This window comes from Crinia signifera, chromosome 19 (genome assembly GCF_055691185.1).
Source record: "Crinia signifera chromosome 19, ASM5569118v1, whole genome shotgun sequence".
In the NCBI taxonomy this organism is placed as follows: domain Eukaryota; kingdom Metazoa; phylum Chordata; class Amphibia; order Anura; family Myobatrachidae; genus Crinia; species Crinia signifera.
Window position 1 is genome coordinate 73,050,550 of NC_139226.1, and position 19,877 is coordinate 73,070,426.

Here is a 19,877-nt window from a genome sequence, read left to right on the forward strand (position 1 = left end):
AACCTACAGCACCTGGTGTTCCCATGTGGTCTCCCACCCAAGTACTAACCAGGCCCAACACTGCTTAGCTTCCAAGATCAGACGAGATTGGGCCTATCCAATGTGGTATGGCTGTAAGTGAGATACAGGCACTTTTTTGTCCTCTTCTACTTCTATCACCAGGTAAGCTAATAAAAAAGTTTCCTAACTGTATTGGCTTACTGAAAAAAATCATGTGTTGGTCAGTATTGCAAGTAAGGGGGTACGGCGTGGTACGGAGTACCTGTAAGAAATATGTTGCAGGTACGCAGTACCACTTCCCCCCTGACCCACTGTCAATGCTATTTTTATTTTAAGTCTAAATATAATGCATCTGCAGCCTGCCCACCCAGCATTATGATTGGTGCTGTATGCAGCTACCGGCTACTGCTGATTTAGCCTGTCAGACTGACAGGCATCAGCGGCGCCGACCACGCAAGCTCCACAAGCTCCACAATTGTAAGCACAAGCTGCCCGGCTCTCCCCCAAGCAAGAGCCAACACCCCCCCAGTCATTCCCTGTCTCCTGATGTCACGCCACTATTGTCATTTAGTCACTCCTCTAGCTTTGTGGGACCACGCCCCCTCATGACACATGGCCACGCCCATTTTTGGTGGAGGCTATCAGTACCACCAAGAAAAAAATTCTACTTGCACCACTGGTGTTGGTAATGTAAAAAGACCTACAGGACATTATATTAGCAGGGGGTCTTGAATTAAACTACTAAAGAGGCTCAGCACTGTTTAGCTGCCAAAAGCAGTTGGAATTGGGCCTAAACAGTGTGGTAAGTCTTTAGGTGATGGCTATTGTGTCTGTTTGACCTCTTCCACATGTCAGTGCTGGCAATAAAAAGAAAAAGTTTCCAATTTAAATAGCTAGAGAACAGGGGCGTAACTAGAGTTTTGTGGGCCCCATAGCAAAAATCTTGAATGGGCCCCCCCCCCCCCCTCCCCTGTCTCCCGGTCACCTCTATCCTGGTCCTGTCACAACTGTCAGTTTTTTTAAACACACGAGGTCCAATAACTTTTTTATTGGTACAGAAAGGGGCTATAGGTACAGAAAGGTTAAAAAAAAAAAGTTGTTGGACCTCATGTTTAAAAAAAAATGACAGTTGTGACAGGACCAGGATAGAGGTGACAGGGACAGAACAGAGGGGGGCAGAAGAGAGGGGTGACAACAGAGCTGAGATGAGAGGGGTCAGACTGGACAGGAGAGAGGAGTTATAGCACAAGGTCAGAGGGGAAAGGGACACAACAGTGGGGACAGGGCGCTAAGTGGTGGCCATACAGCATGGCTCTCCTTATCAGTGCACTCCCAGCACAGATGACAGAGGGCATTAGTGCATTGTCCAGCAGGCAGAGTGTACACACTGGGCGATGTAATGATTGATATCACTTATACCAAAATGAGCAATATTGCTCAATATATTGCCCAATGTGTACGGACCAACCAGTCACAAGACGTTTTTATTAATGAGACTTTGCTCAGCTCACCACACAGCAGAACTCTACTTCCAGATCTTGCTGCTGCTGCTGCTTGCTTCTTGCTTCTTCAATAAACTGACCTCTCCAGTCCTCTCACAACTGGGGCTTCGCGCCTTGCTGCTTACTGCTTCTGAACGCGGGTCTCTAACCTAACAACAAGCAGGCTCCACCAGCAGCAGCTCTCATGTAGTGCAGGTGATACCCCTGAGCTCCCGCCCGACTCGCTGCACATACGCTGCCCGCCCGGAACGCTACACATACTCTCCCCACCTGCGCCGTGTGCACTTAGCACACGCTACACTTTACTTCTTTCTCTCTCCCCCTGGCCCACTACACATACCCCCCTCCCCTCACCGTACTCCCTCCGTACTATCTCTAACCTCCCGGCGCGCTGCTCCCACGCAACATTAAAAAAAAGACATTAACTACAGCAGGGTGCAGGAGATAGCTAGCTGGTCCTTGGGGCCCCCCAAGCCCCCGGGCCCCATAGCAGCTGCATCCCCTGCCCCCTCTGTAGTTACGCCACTGCTAGAGAATAAAAACAATTTGCCAGTAATGTGAAAAAACCTACAGCACCTGGTGTTCCCATGTGGTCTCCCACCCAAGTACTAACCAGGCCCAACACTGCTTAGCTTCCAAGATCAGGCGAGATTGGGCCTATCCAATGTGGTATGGCTGTAGGTGAGATACAGGCACTTTTTTGCCCTCTTCTACTTCTATCACCAGGTAAGCTAATAAAAAAGTTTCCTAACTGTATTGGCTTACTGAAAAAAATCATGAGTTGGTAATGTAAAAAGACCTACAGGACATGTTATTAGCAGGGGGTCTTAAATTAAACTACTAAAGAGGCTCAACACTGTTTAGCTGCCAAAAGCAGTTGGAATTGGGCCTAAACAGTATGGTAAGTCTTTAGGTGATGGCTATTGTGTCTGTTTGACCTCTTCCAAATGTCAGTGCTGGCAATAAAAAGAAAAAATTTCCAATTTAAATAGCTAGAGAATAAAAACAATTTGCCAGTAATGTGAAAAAACCTACAGCACCTGGTGTTCCCATGTGGTCTCCCACCCAAGTACTAACCAGGCCCAACACCGCTTAGCTTCCAAGATCAGACGAGATTGGGACTATCCAATGTGGTATGGCTGTAGGTGAGACACAGGCACTTTTTTGCCCTCTTCTACTTCTATCACCAGGTAAGCTAATAAAAAAGTTTCCTAACTGTATTGGCTTACTGAAAAAAATCATGTGTTGGTAATGTAAAAAGACCTACAGGACATGTTATTAGCAGGGGGTCTTAAATTAAACTACTAAAGAGGCTCAACACTGTTTAGCTGCCAATAGCAGTTGGAATTGGGCCTAAACAGTATGGTAAGTCTTTAGGTGATGGCTATTGTGTCTGTTTGACCTCTTCCAAATGTCAGTGCTGGCAATAAAAAGAAAAAATTTCCAATTTAAATAGCTAGAGAATAAAAACAATTTGCCAGTAATGTGAAAAAACCTACAGCACCTGGTGTTCCCATGTGGTCTCCCACCCAAGTACTAACCAGGCCCAACACTGCTTAGCTTCCAAGATCAGGCGAGATTGGGCCTATACAATGTAGTATGGCTTTAGGTGAGATACAGGCACTTTTTTGCCCTCTTCTACTTCTATCACCAGGTAAGCTAATAAAAAAGTTTCCTAACTGTATTGGCTTACTGAAAAAAATCATGAGTTGGTAATGTAAAAAGACCTACAGGACATGTTATTAGCAGGGGGTCTTAAATTAAACTACTAAAGAGGCTCAACACTGTTTAGCTGCCAAAAGCAGTTGGAATTGGGCCTTAACAGTGTGGTAAGTCTTTAGGTGATGGCTATTGTGTCTGTTTGACCTCTTCCAAATGTCTGTGCTGGCAATAAAAAGAAAAAGTTTCCAATTTATATAGCTAGAGAATAATAACAATTTGCCAGTAATGTGAAAAAACCTACAGCACCTGGTGTTCCCATGTGGTCTCCCACCCAAGTACTAACCAGGAACAACACTGCTTAGCTTCCAAGATCAGGCGAGATTGGGCCTATCCAATGTGGTATGGCTGTAGGTGAGATACAGGCACTTTTTTGCCCTCTTCTACTTCTATCACCAGGTAAGCTAATAAAAAAGTTTCCTAACTGTATTGGCTTACTGAAAAAAATCATGAGTTGGTAATGTAAAAAGACCTATAAGGACATGTTATTAGCAGGGGGTCTTAAATTAAACTACTAAAGAGGCTCAACACTGTTTAGCTGCCAAAAGCAGTTGGAATTGGGCCTTAACAGTGTGGTAAGTCTTTAGGTGATGGCTATTGTGTCTGTTTGACCTCTTCCAAATGTCTGTGCTGGCAATAAAAAGAAAAAGTTTCCAATTTAAATAGCTAGAGAATAAAAACAATTTGCCAGTAATGTGAAAAAACCTACAGCACCTGGTGTTCCCATGTGGTCTCCCACCCAAGTACTAACCAGGCCCAACACTGCTTAGCTTCCAAGATCAGGCGAGATTGGGCCTATACAATGTGGTATGGCTTTAGGTGAGATACAGGCACTTTTTTGCCCTCTTCTACTTCTATCACCAGGTAAGCTAATAAAAAAGTTTCCTAACTGTATTGGCTTACTGAAAAAAATCATGAGTTGGTAATGTAAAAAAAACCTACAGGACATGTTATTAGCAGGGGGTCTTAAATTAAACTACTAAAGAGGCTCAACACTGTTTAGCTGCCAAAAGCAGTTGGAATTGGGCCTTAACAGTGTGGTAAGTCTTTAGGTGATGGCTATTGTGTCTGTTTGACCTCTTCCAAATGTCTGTGCTGGCAATAAAAAGAAAAAGTTTCCAATTTAAATAGCTAGAGAATAATAACAATTTGCCAGTAATGTGAAAAAACCTACAGCACCTGGTGTTCCCATGTGGTCTCCCACCCAAGTACTAACCAGGCCCAACACTGCTTAGCTTCCAAGATCAGACGAGATTGGGCCTATCCAATGTGGTATGGCTGTAGGCGAGATACAAGCACTTTTTTGCCCTCTTCTACTTCTATAACCAGGTAAGCTAATAAAAAAGTTTCCCAACTGTATTGTCTTACTGATAAAAATCATGTGTTGGTAATGTAAAAAGACCTACAGAACATGATATTAGCAGGGGGTCTTAAATTAAACTACTAAAGAGGCTCAACACTGTTTAGCTGCCAAAAGCAGTTGGAATTGGGCCTAAACAGTGTGGTAAGTCTTTAGGTGATGGCTATTGTGTCTGTTTGACCTCTTCCAAATGTCAGTGCTGGCAATAAAAAGAAAAAGTTTCCAATTTAAATAGCTAGAGAATAAAAACAATTTGACAGTAATGTGAAAAAACCTACAGCACCTGGTGTACCCATGTGGTCTCGCACCCAAGCACTAAACAGGCCCAACACTGCTTAGCTTCCAAGATCAGACGAGATTGGGCCTATCCAATGTGGTATATCTGTAGGCGAGATACAAGCACTTTTTTGCCCTCTTCTACTTCTATAACCAGGTAAGCTAATAAAAAAGTTTCCCAACTGTATTGTCTTACTGATAAAAATCATGTGTTGGTAATGTAAAAAGATCTACAGGACATGATATTAGCAGGGGGTCTTAAATTAAACTACTAAAGAGGCTCAACACTGTTTAGCTGCCAAAAGCAGTTGGAATTGGGCCTAAACAGTGTGGTAAGTCTTTAGGTGATGGCTATTGTGTCTGTTTGACCTCTTCCAAATGTCTGTACTGGCAATAAAAAGAACAAGTTTCCAATTTAAATAGCTAGAGAATAAAAACAATTTGCCAGTAATGTGAAAAAACCTACAGCACCTGGTGTTCCCATGTGGTCTCCCACCCAAGTACTAACCAGGCCCAACACTGCTTAGCTTCCAAGATCAGACGAGATTGGGCCTATCCAATATGGTATGGCTGTAGGTGAGATACAAGCACTTTTTTGCCCTCTTCTACTTCTATAACCAGGTAAGCTAATAAAAAAGTTTCCCAACTGTATTGTCTTACTGATAAAAATCATGTGTTGGTAATGTAAAAAGACCTACAGGACATGATATTAGCAGGGGGTCTTAAAGTAAACTACTAAAGAGGCTCAACACTGTTTAGCTGCCAAAAGCAGTTTGAATTGGGCCTTAACAGTGTGGTAAGTCTTTAGGTGATGGCTATTGTGTCTGTTTGACCTCTTCCAAATGTCTGTGCTGGCAATAAAAAAAAAAACGTTTCCAGTTTAAATAGCTAGAGAATAATAACAATTTGCCAGTAATGTGAAAAAACCTACAGCACCTGGTGCTCCCATGTGGTCTCCCACCCAAGTACTAACCAGGCCCAACACCGCTTAGCTTCCAAGATCAGACGAGATTGGGACTATCCAATGTGGTATGGCTGTAGGTGAGACACAGGCACTTTTTTGCCCTCTTCTACTTCTATCACCAGGTAAGCTAATAAAAAAGTTTCCTAACTGTATTGGCTTACTGAAAAAAATCATGTGTTGGTAATGTAAAAAGACCTACAGGACATGTTATTAGCAGGGGGTCTTAAATTAAACTACTAAAGAGGCTCAACACTGTTTAGCTGCCAAAAGCAGTTGGAATTGGGCCTAAACAGTATGGTAAGTCTTTAGGTGATGGCTATTGTGTCTGTTTGACCTCTTCCAAATGTCAGTGCTTGCAATAAAAAGAAAAAATTTCCAATTTAAATAGCTAGAGAATAAAAACAATTTGCCAGTAATGTGAAAAAACCTACAGCACCTGGTGTTCCCATGCGGTCTCCCACCCAAGTACTAACCAGGCCCAACACTGCTTAGCTTCCAAGATCAGGCGAGATTGGGCCTATCCAATGTGGTATGGCTTTAGGTGAGATACAGGCACTTTTTTGCCCTCTTCTACTTCTATCACCAGGTAAGCTAATAAAAAAGTTTCCTAACTGTATTGGCTTACTGAAAAAAATCATGAGTTGGTAATGTAAAAAGACCTACAGGACATGTTATTAGCAGGGGGTCTTAAATTAAACTACTAAAGAGGCTCAACACTGTTTAGCTGCCAAAAGCAGTTGGAATTGGGCCTTAACAGTGTGGTAAGTCTTTAGGTGATGGCTATTGTGTCTGTTTGACCTCTTCCAAATGTCTGTGCTGGCAATAAAAAGAAAAAGTTTCCAATTTAAATAGCTAGAGAATAATAACAATTTGCCAGTAATGTGAAAAAACCTACAGCACCTGGTGTTCCCATGTGGTCTCCCACCCAAGTACTAACCAGGCCCAACACTGCTTAGCTTCCAAGATCAGACGAGATTGGGCCTATCCAATGTGGTATGGCTGTAGGCGAGATACAAGCACTTTTTTGCCCTCTTCTACTTCTATAACCAGGTAAGCTAATAAAAAAGTTTCCCAACTGTATTGTCTTACTGATAAAAATCATGTGTTGGTAATGTAAAAAGACCTACAGGACATGATATTAGCAGGGGGTCTTAAATTAAACTACTAAAGAGGCTCAACACTGTTTAGCTGCCAAAAGCAGTTGGAATTGGGCCTAAACAGTGTGGTAAGTCTTTAGGTGATGGCTATTGTGTCTGTTTGACCTCTTCCAAATGTCAGTGCTGGCAATAAAAAGAAAAAGTTTCCAATTTAAATAGCTAGAGAATAAAAACAATTTGACAGTAATGTGAAAAAACCTACAGCACCTGGTGTACCCATGTGGTCTCGCACCCAAGTACTAAACAGGCCCAACACTGCTTAGCTTCCAAGATCAGACGAGATTGGGCCTATCCAATGTGGTATGGCTGTAGGTGAGATACAGGCACTTTTTTGCCCTCTTCTACTTCTATCACCAGGTAAGCTAATAAAAAAGTTTCCTAACTGTATTGGCTTACTGAAAAAAATCATGTGTTGGTAATGTAAAAAGATCTACAGGACATGATATTAGCAGGGGGTCTTAAATTAAACTACTAAAGAGGCTCAACACTGTTTAGCTGCCAAAAGCAGTTGGAATTGGGCCTAAACAGTGTGGTAAGTCTTTAGGTGATGGCTATTGTGTCTGTTTGACCTCTTCCAAATGTCTGTACTGGCAATAAAAAGAAAAAGTTTCCAATTTAAATAGCTAGAGAATAAAAACAATTTGCCAGTAATGTGAAAAAACCTACAGCACCTGGTGTTCCCATGTGGTCTCCCACCCAAGAACTAACCAGACCCAACACTGCTTAGCTTCCAATATCAGACAAGATTGGGCCTATCCAATGTTGTATGGATGTAAGTGAGATACAGGCACTTTTTTGCCCTCTTCTACTTCTATCACCAGGTAAGCTAATAAAAAAGTTTCCTAACTGTATTGGCTTACTGAAAAAAATCATGTGTTGGTAATGTAAAAAGACCTACAGGACATTATATTAGCAGGGGGTCTTAAATTAAACTACTAAAGAGGCTCAGCACTGTTTAGCTGCCAAAAGCAGTTGGAATTGGGCCTAAACAGTGTGGTAAGTCTTTAGGTGATGGCTATTGTGTCTGTTTGACCTCTTCCACATGTCTGTACTGGCAATAAAAAGAAAAAGTTTCCAATTTAAATAGCTAGAGAATAAAAACAATTTGCCAGTAATGTGAAAAAACCTACAGCACCTGGTGTTCCCATGTGGTCTCCCACCCAAGTACTAACCAGGCCCAACACTGCTTAGCTTCCAAGATCAGACGAGATTGGGCCTATCCAATGTGGTATGGCTGTAGGTGAGATACAGGCACTTTTTTGCCCTCTTCTACTTCTATCACCAGGTAAGCTAATAAAAAAGTTTCCTAACTGTATTGGCTTACTGAAAAAATCATGTGTTGGTAATGTAAAAAGACCTACAGGACATGATATTAGCAGGGGGTCTTAAATTAAACTACTAAAGAGGCTCAACACTGTTTAGCTGCCAAAAGCAGTTGGAATTGGGCCTAAACAGTGTGGTAAGTCTTTAGGTGATGGCTATTGTGTCTGTTTGACCTCTTCCAAATGTCTGTACTGGCAATAAAAAGAAAAAGTTTCCAATTTAAATAGCTAGAGAATAAAAACAATTTGCCAGTAATGTGAAAAAAACTACAGCACCTGGTGTTCCCATGTGGTCTCCCACCTAAGTACTAAACAGGCCCAACACTGCTTAGCTTCCAAGATCAGACAAGATTGGGCCTATCCAATGTGGTATGGCTGTAGGTGAGATACAGGCACTTTTTTGCCCTCTTCTACTTCTATCACCAGGTAAGCTAATAAAAAAGTTTCCTAACTGTATTGGCTTACTGAAAAAATCATGTGTTGGTAATGTAAAAAGACCTACAGGACATGATATTAGCAGGGGGTCTTAAATTAAACTACTAAAGAGGCTCAACACTGTTTAGCTGCCAAAAGCAGTTGGAATTGGGCCTAAACAGTGTGGTAAGTCTTTAGGTGATGGCTATTGTGTCTGTTTGACCTCTTCCAAATGTCTGTACTGGCAATAAAAAGAAAAAGTTTCCAATATAAATAGCTAGAGAATAAAAACAATTTGCCAGTAATGTGAAAAAACCTACAGCACCTGGTGTTCCCATGTGGTCTCCCACCCAAGTACTAACCAGGCACAACACTGCTTAGCTTCCAAGATCAGACGAGATTGGGCCTATCCAATGTGGTATGGCTGTAGGTGAGATACATGCACTTTTTTGCTCTCTTCTACTTCTATCACCATGTAAGCTAATAAAAAAGTTTCCTAACTGTATTGGCTTACTGAAAAAAATCATGTGTTGGTAATGTAAAAAGACCTATAGGACATGATATTAGCAGGGGGTCTTAAATTAAACTACTAAAGAGACTCAACACTGTTTAGCTGCCAAAAGCAGTTGGAATTGGGCCTAAACAGTGTGGTAAGTCTTTAGGTGATGGCTATTGTGTCTGTTTGACCTCTTCCAAATGTCTGTACTGGCAATAAAAAGAAAAAGTTTCCAATTTAAATAGCTAGAGAATAAAAACAATTTGCCAGTAATGTGAAAAAACCTACAGCACCTGGTGTTCCCATGTGGTCTCCCACCCAAGTACTAACCAGGTCCAACACTGCTTAGCTTCCAAGATCAGACAAGATTGGGCCTATCCAATGTGGTATGGCTGTAGGTGAGATACAGGCACTTTTTTGCCCTCTTCTACTTCTATCACCAGGTAAGCTAATAAACAAGTTTCCTAACTGTATTGGCTTCCTGAAAAAAATCATGTGTTGGTAATGTAAAAAGACCTACAGGACATTATATTAGCAGGGGGTCTTAAATTAAACTACTAAAGAGTCTCAACACTGTTTAGCTGCCAAAAGCAGTTGGAATTGGGCCTAAACAGTGTGGTAAGTCTTTAGGTGATGGCTATTGTGTCTGTTTGACCTCTTCCAAATGTCAGTGCTGGCAATAAAAAGAAAAAGTTTCCAATTTAAATAGCTAGAGAATAAAAACAATTTGCCAGTAATGTGAAAAAACCTACAGCACCTGGTGTTCCCATGTGGTCTCCTACCCAAGTACTAACCAGGCCCAACACTGCTTAGCTTCCAAGATCAGACGAGATTGGGACTATCCAATGTGGAATGGCTGTAGGTGAGATACAGGCACTTTTTTGCCCTCTTCTACTTCTATCACCAGGTAAGCTAATAAAAAAGTTTCCTAACTGTATTGGCTTACTGAAAAAAATCATGTGTTGGTAATGTAAAAAGACCTACAGGACATGTTATTAGCAGGGGGTCTTAAATTAAACTACTAAAGAGGCTCAACACTGTTTAGCTGCCAAAAGCAGTTGGAATTGGGCCTAAACAGTATGGTAAGTCTTTAGGTGATGGCTATTGTGTCTGTTTGACCTCTTCCAAATGTCAGTGCTGGCAATAAAAAGAAAAAATTTCCAATTTAAATAGCTAGAGAATAAAAACAATTTGCCAGTAATGTGAAAAAACCTACAGCACCTGGTGTTCCCATGTGGTCTCCCACCCAAGTACTAACCAGGCCCAACACTGCTTAGCTTCCAAGATCAGACGAGATTGGGCCTATCCAATGTGGTATGGCTGTAGGTGAGATACAGGCACTTTTTTTCCCTCTTCTACTTTTATCACCAGTTAAGCTAATAAAAAAGTTTCCTAACTGTATTGGCTTACTGAAAAAAATTATGTGTTGGTAATGTAAGAACACCTAGGGGACATGATATTAGCAGGGGGTCTTAAATTAAACTACTAAAGAGGCTCAACACTGTTTAGCTGCCAAAAGCAGTTGGATTTGGGCCTAAACAGTGTGGTAAGTCTTTAGGTGATGGCTATTGTGTCTGTTTGACCTCTTCCAAATGTCTGTGCTGGCAATAAAAAGAAAAAGTTTCCAATTTAAATAGCTAGAGAATAAAAACAATTTGCCAGTAATGTGAAAAAACCTACAGCACCTGGTGTTCCCATGTGGTCTCCCAACCAAGTACTAACAGACCCAACACTGCTTAGCTTCCAAGATCAGACGAGATTGGGCCTATCCAATGTGGTATGGCTGTAGGTGAGATACAGGCACTTTTTTGCCCTCTTCTACTTCTATCACCAGGTAAGCTAATAAAAAAGTTTCCCAACTGTATTGTGTTACTGATAAAAATCATGTGTTGGTAATGTAAAAAGACCTACAGGACATGATATTAGCAGGGGGTCTTAAATTAAACTACTAAAGAGGCTCAACACTGTTTAGCTGCCAAAAGCAGTTGGAATTGGGCCTTAACAGTGTGGTAAATCTTTAGGTGATGGCTATTGTGTCTGTTTGACCTCTTCCAAATGTCTGTGCTGGCAATAAAAAGAAAAAGTTTCCAATTTAAATAGCTAGAGAATAATAACAATTTGCCAGTAATGTGAAAAAACCTACAGCACCTGGTGTTCCCATGTGGTCTCCCACCCAAGTACTAACCAGGCCCAACACTGCTTAGCTTCCAAGATCAGACAAGATTGGGACTATCCAATAGGGTATGGCTGCAGGTGAGATACAGGAACTTTTTTGCCCTCTTCTACTTCTATCACCAGGTAAGCTAATAAAAAAGTTTCCCAACTGTATTGTCTTACTGAAAAAAATCATGTGTTGGTAATGTAAAAAGACCTACAGGACATGATATTAGCAGGGGGTCTTAAATTAAACTACTAAAAAGGCACAACACTGTTTAGCTGCAAAAAGCAGTTGGAATTGGGCCTTAAAAGTGTGGTAAGTCTTTAGGTGATGGCTATTGTGTCTGTTTGACCTCTTCCAAATGTCTGTGCTGGCAATAAAAAGAAAAAGTTTCCAATTTAAATAGCTAGAGAATAATAACAATTTGCGAGTTATGTGAAAAAACCTACAGCACCTGGTGTTCCCATGTGGTCTCCCACCCACGTACTAACCAGGCCCAACACTGCTTAGCTTCCAAGATCAGACGAGATTGGGCCTATCCAAGGTGGTACGGCTGTAGGTAAGATAAAGGCACTTTTTTGCCCTCTTCTACTTCTATCACCAGGTAAGCTAATACAAAAGTTTCCTAACTGTATTGTCTTACTGATAAAAATCATGTGTTGGTAATGTAAAAAGACCTACAGGACATGATATTAGCAGGGGGTCTTAAATTAAACTACTAAAGAGGCTCAACACTGTTTAGCTGCCAAAAGCAGTTGGAATTGGGCCTAAACAGTGTGGTAAGTCTTTAGGTGATGGCTATTGTGTCTGTTTGACCTCTTCCAAATGTCTGTACTGGCAATAAAAAGAAAAAGTTTCCAATTTAAATAGCTGGAGAATAAAAACAATTTGCCAGTAATGTGAAAAAACCTACAGCACCTGGTGTTCCCATGTGGTCTCCCACCCAAGTACTAACCAGGCCCAACACTGCTTAGCTTCCAAGATCAGACAAGATTGGGCCTATCCAATGTGGTATGGCTGTAAGTGAGATACAGGCACTTTTTTGCCCTCTTCTACTTCTATAACCAGGTAAGCTAATAAAAAGGTTTCCCAACTGTATTGTCTTACTGATAAAAATCATGTGTTGGTAATGTAAAAAGACCTACAGGACATGATATTAGCAGGGGGTCTTAAATTAAACTACTAAAGAGGCTCAACACTGTTTAGCTGCCAAAAGCAGTTGGAATTGGGCCTAAACAGTGTGGTAAGTCTTTAGGTGATGGCTATTGTGTCTGTTTGACCTCTTCCAAATGTCTGTGCTGGCAATAAAAAGTTTCCAATTTAAATAGCTAGAGAATAAAAACAATTTGCCAGTAATGTGAAAAAACCTACAGCACCTGGTGTTCCCATGTGGTCTCCTACCCAAGTACTAACCAGGCCCAACACTGCTTAGCTTCCAAGATCAGACGAGATTGGGACTATCCAATGTGGAATGGCTGTAGGTGAGATACAGGCACTTTTTTGCCCTCTTCTACTTCTATCACCAGGTAAGCTAATAAAAAAGTTTCCTAACTGTATTGGCTTACTGAAAAAAATCATGTGTTGGTAATGTAAAAAGACCTACAGGACATGTTATTAGCAGGGGGTCTTAAATTAAACTACTAAAGAGGCTCAACACTGTTTAGCTGCCAAAAGCAGTTGGAATTGGGCCTAAACAGTATGGTAAGTCTTTAGGTGATGGCTATTGTGTCTGTTTGACCTCTTCCAAATGTCAGTGCTGGCAATAAAAAGAAAAAATTTCCAATTTAAATAGCTAGAGAATAAAAACAATTTGCCAGTAATGTGAAAAAACCTACAGCACCTGGTGTTCCCATGTGGTCTCCCACCCAAGTACTAACCAGGCCCAACACTGCTTAGCTTCCAAGATCAGACGAGATTGGGCCTATCCAATGTGGTATGGCTGTAGGTGAGATACAGGCACTTTTTTTCCCTCTTCTACTTTTATCACCAGGTAAGCTAATAAAAAAGTTTCCTAACTGTATTGGCTTACTGAAAAAAATTATGTGTTGGTAATGTAAGAACACCTAGGGGACATGATATTAGCAGGGGGTCTTAAATTAAACTACTAAAGAGGCTCAACACTGTTTAGCTGCCAAAAGCAGTTGGATTTGGGCCTAAACAGTGTGGTAAGTCTTTAGGTGATGGCTATTGTGTCTGTGTGACCTCTTCCAAATGTCTGTGCTGGCAATAAAAAGAAAAAGTTTCCAATTTAAATAGCTAGAGAATAAAAACAATTTGCCAGTAATGTGAAAAAACCTACAGCACCTGGTGTTCCCATGTGGTCTCCCAACCAAGTACTAACAGACCCAACACTGCTTAGCTTCCAAGATCAGACGAGATTGGGCCTATCCAATGTGGTATGGCTGTAGGTGAGATACAGGCACTTTTTTGCCCTCTTCTACTTCTATCACCAGGTAAGCTAATAAAAAAGTTTCCCAACTGTATTGTGTTACTGATAAAAATCATGTGTTGGTAATGTAAAAAGACCTACAGGACATGATATTAGCAGGGGGTCTTAAATTAAACTACTAAAGAGGCTCAACACTGTTTAGCTGCCAAAAGCAGTTGGAATTGGGCCTTAACAGTGTGGTAAATCTTTAGGTGATGGCTATTGTGTCTGTTTGACCTCTTCCAAATGTCTGTGCTGGCAATAAAAAGAAAAAGTTTCCAATTTAAATAGCTAGAGAATAATAACAATTTGCCAGTAATGTGAAAAAACCTACAGCACCTGGTGTTCCCATGTGGTCTCCCACCCAAGTACTAACCAGGCCCAACACTGCTTAGCTTCCAAGATCAGACGAGATTGGGACTATCCAATAGGGTATGGCTGCAGGTGAGATACAGGCACTTTTTTGCCCTCTTCTACTTCTATCACCAGGTAAGCTAATAAAAAAGTTTCCCAACTATATTGTCTTACTGAAAAAAATCATGTGTTGGTAATGTAAAAAGACCTACAGGACATGATATTAGCAGGGGGTCTTAAATTAAACTACTAAAAAGGCACAACACTGTTTAGCTGCAAAAAGCAGTTGGAATTGGGCCTTAAAAGTGTGGTAAGTCTTTAGGTGATGGCTATTGTGTCTGTTTGACCTCTTCCAAATGTCTGTGCTGGCAATAAAAAGAAAAAGTTTCCAATTTAAATAGCTAGAGAATAATAACAATTTGCCAGTTATGTGAAAAAACCTACAGCACCTGGTGTTCCCATGTGGTCTCCCACCCACGTACTAACCAGGCCCAACACTGCTTAGCTTCCAAGATCAGACGAGATTGGGCCTATCCAAGGTGGTACGGCTGTAGGTAAGATAAAGGCACTTTTTTGCCCTCTTCTACTTCTATCACCAGGTAAGCTAATAAAAAAGTTTCCCAACTGTATTGTCTTACTGATAAAAATCATGTGTTGGTAATGTAAAAAGACCTACAGGACATGATATTAGCAGGGGGTCTTAAATTAAACTACTAAAGAGGCTCAACACTGTTTAGCTGCCAAAAGCAGTTGGAATTGGGCCTAAACAGTGTGGTAAGTCTTTAGGTGATGGCTATTGTGTCTGTTTGACCTCTTCCAAATGTCTGTACTGGCAATAAAAAGAAAAAGTTTCCAATTTAAATAGCTGGAGAATAAAAACAATTTGCCAGTAATGTGAAAAAACCTACAGCACCTGGTGTTCCCATGTGGTCTCCCACCCAAGTACTAACCAGGCCCAACACTGCTTAGCTTCCAAGATCAGACAAGATTGGGCCTATCCAATGTGGTATGGCTGTAAGTGAGATACAGGCACTTTTTTGCCCTCTTCTACTTCTATAACCAGGTAAGCTAATAAAAAGGTTTCCCAACTGTATTGTCTTACTGATAAAAATCATGTGTTGGTAATGTAAAAAGACCTACAGGACATGATATTAGCAGGGGGTCTTAAATTAAACTACTAAAGAGGCTCAACACTGTTTAGCTGCCAAAAGCAGTTGGAATTGGGCCTAAACAGTGTGGTAAGTCTTTAGGTGATGGCTATTGTGTCTGTTTGACCTCTTCCAAATGTCTGTGCTGGCAATAAAAAGTTTCCAATTTAAATAGCTAGAGAATAAAAACAATTTGCCAGTAATGTGAAAAAACCTACAGCACCTGGTGTTCCCATGTGGTCTCCTACCCAAGTACTAACCAGGCCCAACACTGCTTAGCTTCCAAGATCAGACGAGATTGGGACTATCCAATGTGGAATGGCTGTAGGTGAGATACAGGCACTTTTTTGCCCTCTTCTACTTCTATCACCAGGTAAGCTAATAAAAAAGTTTCCTAACTGTATTGGCTTACTGAAAAAAATCATGTGTTGGTAATGTAAAAAGACCTACAGGACATGTTATTAGCAGGGGGTCTTAAATTAAACTACTAAAGAGGCTCAACACTGTTTAGCTGCCAAAAGCAGTTGGAATTGGGCCTAAACAGTATGGTAAGTCTTTAGGTGATGGCTATTGTGTCTGTTTGACCTCTTCCAAATGTCAGTGCTGGCAATAAAAAGAAAAAATTTCCAATTTAAATAGCTAGAGAATAAAAACAATTTGCCAGTAATGTGAAAAAACCTACAGCACCTGGTGTTCCCATGTGGTCTCCCACCCAAGTACTAACCAGGCCCAACACTGCTTAGCTTCCAAGATCAGACGAGATTGGGCCTATCCAATGTGGTATGGCTGTAGGTGAGATACAGGCACTTTTTTTCCCTCTTCTACTTTTATCACCAGGTAAGCTAATAAAAAAGTTTCCTAACTGTATTGGCTTACTGAAAAAAATTATGTGTTGGTAATGTAAGAACACCTAGGGGACATGATATTAGCAGGGGGTCTTAAATTAAACTACTAAAGAGGCTCAACACTGTTTAGCTGCCAAAAGCAGTTGGATTTGGGCCTAAACAGTGTGGTAAGTCTTTAGGTGATGGCTATTGTGTCTGTGTGACCTCTTCCAAATGTCTGTGCTGGCAATAAAAAGAAAAAGTTTCCAATTTAAATAGCTAGAGAATAAAAACAATTTGCCAGTAATGTGAAAAAACCTACAGCACCTGGTGTTCCCATGTGGTCTCCCAACCAAGTACTAACAGACCCAACACTGCTTAGCTTCCAAGATCAGACGAGATTGGGCCTATCCAATGTGGTATGGCTGTAGGTGAGATACAGGCACTTTTTTGCCCTCTTCTACTTCTATCACCAGGTAAGCTAATAAAAAAGTTTCCCAACTGTATTGTGTTACTGATAAAAATCATGTGTTGGTAATGTAAAAAGACCTACAGGACATGATATTAGCAGGGGGTCTTAAATTAAACTACTAAAGAGGCTCAACACTGTTTAGCTGCCAAAAGCAGTTGGAATTGGGCCTTAACAGTGTGGTAAATCTTTAGGTGATGGCTATTGTGTCTGTTTGACCTCTTCCAAATGTCTGTGCTGGCAATAAAAAGAAAAAGTTTCCAATTTAAATAGCTAGAGAATAATAACAATTTGCCAGTAATGTGAAAAAACCTACAGCACCTGGTGTTCCCATGTGGTCTCCCACCCAAGTACTAACCAGGCCCAACACTGCTTAGCTTCCAAGATCAGACGAGATTGGGACTATCCAATAGGGTATGGCTGCAGGTGAGATACAGGCACTTTTTTGCCCTCTTCTACTTCTATCACCAGGTAAGCTAATAAAAAAGTTTCCCAACTATATTGTCTTACTGAAAAAAATCATGTGTTGGTAATGTAAAAAGACCTACAGGACATGATATTAGCAGGGGGTCTTAAATTAAACTACTAAAAAGGCACAACACTGTTTAGCTGCAAAAAGCAGTTGGAATTGGGCCTTAAAAGTGTGGTAAGTCTTTAGGTGATGGCTATTGTGTCTGTTTGACCTCTTCCAAATGTCTGTGCTGGCAATAAAAAGAAAAAGTTTCCAATTTAAATAGCTAGAGAATAATAACAATTTGCCAGTTATGTGAAAAAACCTACAGCACCTGGTGTTCCCATGTGGTCTCCCACCCACGTACTAACCAGGCCCAACACTGCTTAGCTTCCAAGATCAGACGAGATTGGGCCTATCCAAGGTGGTACGGCTGTAGGTAAGATAAAGGCACTTTTTTGCCCTCTTCTACTTCTATCACCAGGTAAGCTAATAAAAAAGTTTCCCAACTGTATTGTCTTACTGATAAAAATCATGTGTTGGTAATGTAAAAAGACCTACAGGACATGATATTAGCAGGGGGTCTTAAATTAAACTACTAAAAAGGCTCAACACTGTTTAGCTGCCAAAAGCAGTTGGAATTGGGCCTTAAAAGTGTGGTAAGTCTTTAGGTGATGGCTATTGTGTCTGTTTGACCTCTTCCAAATGTCTGTGCTGGCAATAAAAAGAAATAGTTTCCAATTTAAATAGCTAGAGATTAATAACAATTAGCCAGTAATGTGAAAAAACCTACAGCACCTGGTGTTCCCATGTGGTCTCCCACCCAAGTACTAACCAGGCCCAACACTGCTTAGCTTCCAAGATCAGACGAGATTGGGATTATCCAATGTGGTATGGCCGTAGGTGGGATACAGGCACTTTTTTGCCCTCTTCTACTTCTATCACCAGGTAAGCTAATAAAAAAGTTTCCTAACTGTATTGGCTTACTGAAAAAAATCATGTGTTGGTAATGTAAAAAGACCTACAGGACATGTTATTAGCAGGGGTCTTAAATTAAACTACTAAAGAGGCTCAACACTGTTTAGCTGCCAAAAGCAGTTGGAATTGGGCCTAAACAGTATGGTAAGTCTTTAGGTGATGGCTATTGTGTCTGTTTGACCTCTTCCAAATGTCAGTGCTGGCAATAAAAAGAAAAAATTTCCAATTTAAATAGCTAGAGAATAAAAACAATTTGCCAGTAATGTGAAAAAACCTACAGCACCTGGTGTTCCCATGTGGTCTCCCACCCAAGTACTAACCAGGCCCAACACTGCTTAGCTTCCAAGATCAGATGAGATTGGGCCTATACAATGTGGTATGGCTGTAGGTGAGATACAGGCACTTTTTTGCCCTCTTCTACTTCTATAACCAGGTAAGCTAATAAAAAAGTTTCCCAACTGTATTGTCTTACTGATAAAAATCATGTGTTGGTAATGTAAAAAGACCTACAGGACATGATATTAGCAGGGGGTCTTAAATTAAACTACTAAAGAGGCTCAACACTGTTTAGCTGCCAAAAGCAGTTGGAATTGGGCCTAAACAGTGTGGTAAGTCTTTAGGTGATGGCTATTGTGTCTGTTTGACCTCTTCCAAATGTCTGTACTGGCAATAAAAAGAAAAAGTTTCCAATTTAAATAGCTGGAGAATAAAAACAATTTGCCAGTAATGTGAAAAAACCTACAGCACCTGGTGTTCCCATGTGGTCTCCCACCCAAGTACTAACCAGGCCCAACACTGCTTAGCTTCCAAGATCAGACAAGATTGGGCCTATCCAATGTGGTATGGCTGTAAGTGAGATACAGGCACTTTTTTGCCCTCTTCTACTTCTATCACCAGGTAAGCTAATAAAAAAGTTTCCTAACTGTATTGGCTTACTGAAAAAATCATGTGTTGGTAATGTAAAAAGTAGAGATGTGCACCGGACACTTTTTCGCGTTTTGGGTTTTGGGTTTTGGGTTCTGATTACCTTCAGGTTTTGGGTTCTAATGGGTTTTGCCAAAACACCCCCTAAAGGTTTTGGGTTTTGGGTTTTGGGTTCTGATTTTTTTGAAAAAAAGCATAAAAATGGTTAACATTGCATAATTTAGGTGTTTTTTTGCTCCTATGCTATTATTAACCCCATCAGCTTTCTTCTCCACTCATTTACAGTCTATTCTGAAGACCTCACACCTCACAATATTGTTTTTAGGCCAAAATGTTGCACCGAGGTAGCTGGATGACTATGATAAGCAAGACAAATGGGCGGCACAAACACGTGGCCCATCTAGGAGTGGCACTGCAGTGGCAGATAGAAAAACTAGGCCCCAAAGAGCACATTATTCAAAAGAAAAAAAGAGGTGCAAGATGGAATTGTCCAAGGGCCCTCCCACCCAAACTAGGCCCCAAAGAGCACATCATTCAAAAGACAAAAAAGAGGTGCAAGATGGAATTGTCCTACGGCACTCCCACCCAAACTAGGCCCCAAAGAGCACATTATTCAAAAGACAAAAAAGAGGTGCAAGATGGAAGTGTCCAAGGGCACTCCCACCCAAACTAGGCCCCAAAGAGCACATTATTCAAAAGACAAAAAAGAGGTGCAAGATGGAAGTGTCCAAGGGCACTCCCACCCAAACTAGGCCCCAAAGAGCACATTATTCAAAAGACAAAAAAGAGGTGCAAGATGGAATTGTCCTACGGCACTCCCACCCAAACTAGGCCCCAAAGAGCACATTATTCAAAAGATAAAAAAGAGGTGCAAGATGGAAGTGTCCAAGGGCACTCCCACCCAAACTAGGCCCCAAAGAGCACATCATTCAA

The 19,877-nt window shown here is 41.0% G+C and overlaps 23 non-coding genes and 15 pseudogenes across 23 annotated transcripts; all 38 read right to left on the reverse strand.

The window, feature by feature from the left end:
* Window positions 1-119, reverse strand: LOC146044728 (5S ribosomal RNA). The gene has a single exon (XR_014465164.1). It is a non-coding gene; the product is annotated as a 5S ribosomal RNA (ribosomal RNA).
* Window positions 120-2,066: 1,947 nt separating this feature from the next.
* On the reverse strand, window positions 2,067-2,185 carry LOC146043228 (5S ribosomal RNA). The gene has a single exon (XR_014464221.1). It is a non-coding gene; the product is annotated as a 5S ribosomal RNA (ribosomal RNA).
* A 345-nt stretch (window positions 2,186-2,530) lies between these two features.
* Window positions 2,531-2,649, reverse strand: LOC146044676 (5S ribosomal RNA). The gene has a single exon (XR_014465113.1). It is a non-coding gene; the product is annotated as a 5S ribosomal RNA (ribosomal RNA).
* Window positions 2,650-2,994: 345 nt separating this feature from the next.
* On the reverse strand, window positions 2,995-3,113 carry LOC146044123 (5S ribosomal RNA; annotated as a pseudogene).
* A 345-nt stretch (window positions 3,114-3,458) lies between these two features.
* On the reverse strand, window positions 3,459-3,577 carry LOC146044150 (5S ribosomal RNA; annotated as a pseudogene).
* Window positions 3,578-3,923: 346 nt separating this feature from the next.
* LOC146043960 (5S ribosomal RNA) lies at window positions 3,924-4,042 on the reverse strand (annotated as a pseudogene).
* A 346-nt stretch (window positions 4,043-4,388) lies between these two features.
* LOC146044693 (5S ribosomal RNA) lies at window positions 4,389-4,507 on the reverse strand. The gene has a single exon (XR_014465129.1). It is a non-coding gene; the product is annotated as a 5S ribosomal RNA (ribosomal RNA).
* A 345-nt stretch (window positions 4,508-4,852) lies between these two features.
* On the reverse strand, window positions 4,853-4,971 carry LOC146044341 (5S ribosomal RNA; annotated as a pseudogene).
* Window positions 4,972-5,316: 345 nt separating this feature from the next.
* Window positions 5,317-5,435, reverse strand: LOC146044780 (5S ribosomal RNA). The gene has a single exon (XR_014465216.1). It is a non-coding gene; the product is annotated as a 5S ribosomal RNA (ribosomal RNA).
* Window positions 5,436-5,781: 346 nt separating this feature from the next.
* Window positions 5,782-5,900, reverse strand: LOC146044867 (5S ribosomal RNA). The gene has a single exon (XR_014465303.1). It is a non-coding gene; the product is annotated as a 5S ribosomal RNA (ribosomal RNA).
* A 345-nt stretch (window positions 5,901-6,245) lies between these two features.
* Window positions 6,246-6,364, reverse strand: LOC146043897 (5S ribosomal RNA; annotated as a pseudogene).
* Window positions 6,365-6,709: 345 nt separating this feature from the next.
* LOC146044694 (5S ribosomal RNA) lies at window positions 6,710-6,828 on the reverse strand. Its single transcript, XR_014465130.1, has one exon. It is a non-coding gene; the product is annotated as a 5S ribosomal RNA (ribosomal RNA).
* A 345-nt stretch (window positions 6,829-7,173) lies between these two features.
* On the reverse strand, window positions 7,174-7,292 carry LOC146044139 (5S ribosomal RNA; annotated as a pseudogene).
* Window positions 7,293-7,637: 345 nt separating this feature from the next.
* On the reverse strand, window positions 7,638-7,756 carry LOC146044362 (5S ribosomal RNA; annotated as a pseudogene).
* A 345-nt stretch (window positions 7,757-8,101) lies between these two features.
* On the reverse strand, window positions 8,102-8,220 carry LOC146043646 (5S ribosomal RNA). Its single transcript, XR_014464637.1, has one exon. It is a non-coding gene; the product is annotated as a 5S ribosomal RNA (ribosomal RNA).
* Window positions 8,221-8,564: 344 nt separating this feature from the next.
* Window positions 8,565-8,683, reverse strand: LOC146043921 (5S ribosomal RNA; annotated as a pseudogene).
* Window positions 8,684-9,027: 344 nt separating this feature from the next.
* On the reverse strand, window positions 9,028-9,146 carry LOC146043439 (5S ribosomal RNA). Its single transcript, XR_014464431.1, has one exon. It is a non-coding gene; the product is annotated as a 5S ribosomal RNA (ribosomal RNA).
* Window positions 9,147-9,491: 345 nt separating this feature from the next.
* LOC146043529 (5S ribosomal RNA) lies at window positions 9,492-9,610 on the reverse strand. The gene has a single exon (XR_014464520.1). It is a non-coding gene; the product is annotated as a 5S ribosomal RNA (ribosomal RNA).
* Window positions 9,611-9,955: 345 nt separating this feature from the next.
* LOC146043624 (5S ribosomal RNA) lies at window positions 9,956-10,074 on the reverse strand. Its single transcript, XR_014464615.1, has one exon. It is a non-coding gene; the product is annotated as a 5S ribosomal RNA (ribosomal RNA).
* Window positions 10,075-10,419: 345 nt separating this feature from the next.
* Window positions 10,420-10,538, reverse strand: LOC146043658 (5S ribosomal RNA). Its single transcript, XR_014464649.1, has one exon. It is a non-coding gene; the product is annotated as a 5S ribosomal RNA (ribosomal RNA).
* A 345-nt stretch (window positions 10,539-10,883) lies between these two features.
* On the reverse strand, window positions 10,884-11,001 carry LOC146044010 (5S ribosomal RNA; annotated as a pseudogene).
* Window positions 11,002-11,346: 345 nt separating this feature from the next.
* Window positions 11,347-11,465, reverse strand: LOC146043922 (5S ribosomal RNA; annotated as a pseudogene).
* A 345-nt stretch (window positions 11,466-11,810) lies between these two features.
* LOC146043950 (5S ribosomal RNA) lies at window positions 11,811-11,929 on the reverse strand (annotated as a pseudogene).
* Window positions 11,930-12,274: 345 nt separating this feature from the next.
* Window positions 12,275-12,393, reverse strand: LOC146043458 (5S ribosomal RNA). Its single transcript, XR_014464450.1, has one exon. It is a non-coding gene; the product is annotated as a 5S ribosomal RNA (ribosomal RNA).
* A 339-nt stretch (window positions 12,394-12,732) lies between these two features.
* On the reverse strand, window positions 12,733-12,851 carry LOC146043625 (5S ribosomal RNA). The gene has a single exon (XR_014464616.1). It is a non-coding gene; the product is annotated as a 5S ribosomal RNA (ribosomal RNA).
* A 345-nt stretch (window positions 12,852-13,196) lies between these two features.
* LOC146043670 (5S ribosomal RNA) lies at window positions 13,197-13,315 on the reverse strand. Its single transcript, XR_014464661.1, has one exon. It is a non-coding gene; the product is annotated as a 5S ribosomal RNA (ribosomal RNA).
* A 345-nt stretch (window positions 13,316-13,660) lies between these two features.
* LOC146044011 (5S ribosomal RNA) lies at window positions 13,661-13,778 on the reverse strand (annotated as a pseudogene).
* Window positions 13,779-14,123: 345 nt separating this feature from the next.
* LOC146043482 (5S ribosomal RNA) lies at window positions 14,124-14,242 on the reverse strand. Its single transcript, XR_014464474.1, has one exon. It is a non-coding gene; the product is annotated as a 5S ribosomal RNA (ribosomal RNA).
* A 345-nt stretch (window positions 14,243-14,587) lies between these two features.
* LOC146043952 (5S ribosomal RNA) lies at window positions 14,588-14,706 on the reverse strand (annotated as a pseudogene).
* A 345-nt stretch (window positions 14,707-15,051) lies between these two features.
* LOC146043459 (5S ribosomal RNA) lies at window positions 15,052-15,170 on the reverse strand. Its single transcript, XR_014464451.1, has one exon. It is a non-coding gene; the product is annotated as a 5S ribosomal RNA (ribosomal RNA).
* A 339-nt stretch (window positions 15,171-15,509) lies between these two features.
* Window positions 15,510-15,628, reverse strand: LOC146043626 (5S ribosomal RNA). The gene has a single exon (XR_014464617.1). It is a non-coding gene; the product is annotated as a 5S ribosomal RNA (ribosomal RNA).
* A 345-nt stretch (window positions 15,629-15,973) lies between these two features.
* On the reverse strand, window positions 15,974-16,092 carry LOC146043682 (5S ribosomal RNA). The gene has a single exon (XR_014464673.1). It is a non-coding gene; the product is annotated as a 5S ribosomal RNA (ribosomal RNA).
* Window positions 16,093-16,437: 345 nt separating this feature from the next.
* On the reverse strand, window positions 16,438-16,555 carry LOC146044013 (5S ribosomal RNA; annotated as a pseudogene).
* Window positions 16,556-16,900: 345 nt separating this feature from the next.
* Window positions 16,901-17,019, reverse strand: LOC146043483 (5S ribosomal RNA). Its single transcript, XR_014464475.1, has one exon. It is a non-coding gene; the product is annotated as a 5S ribosomal RNA (ribosomal RNA).
* A 345-nt stretch (window positions 17,020-17,364) lies between these two features.
* On the reverse strand, window positions 17,365-17,483 carry LOC146043954 (5S ribosomal RNA; annotated as a pseudogene).
* A 345-nt stretch (window positions 17,484-17,828) lies between these two features.
* LOC146044396 (5S ribosomal RNA) lies at window positions 17,829-17,947 on the reverse strand. Its single transcript, XR_014464885.1, has one exon. It is a non-coding gene; the product is annotated as a 5S ribosomal RNA (ribosomal RNA).
* Window positions 17,948-18,291: 344 nt separating this feature from the next.
* On the reverse strand, window positions 18,292-18,410 carry LOC146043217 (5S ribosomal RNA). The gene has a single exon (XR_014464210.1). It is a non-coding gene; the product is annotated as a 5S ribosomal RNA (ribosomal RNA).
* A 345-nt stretch (window positions 18,411-18,755) lies between these two features.
* LOC146043460 (5S ribosomal RNA) lies at window positions 18,756-18,874 on the reverse strand. The gene has a single exon (XR_014464452.1). It is a non-coding gene; the product is annotated as a 5S ribosomal RNA (ribosomal RNA).
* Between the last annotated feature and the right edge of the window lie 1,003 nt (window positions 18,875-19,877).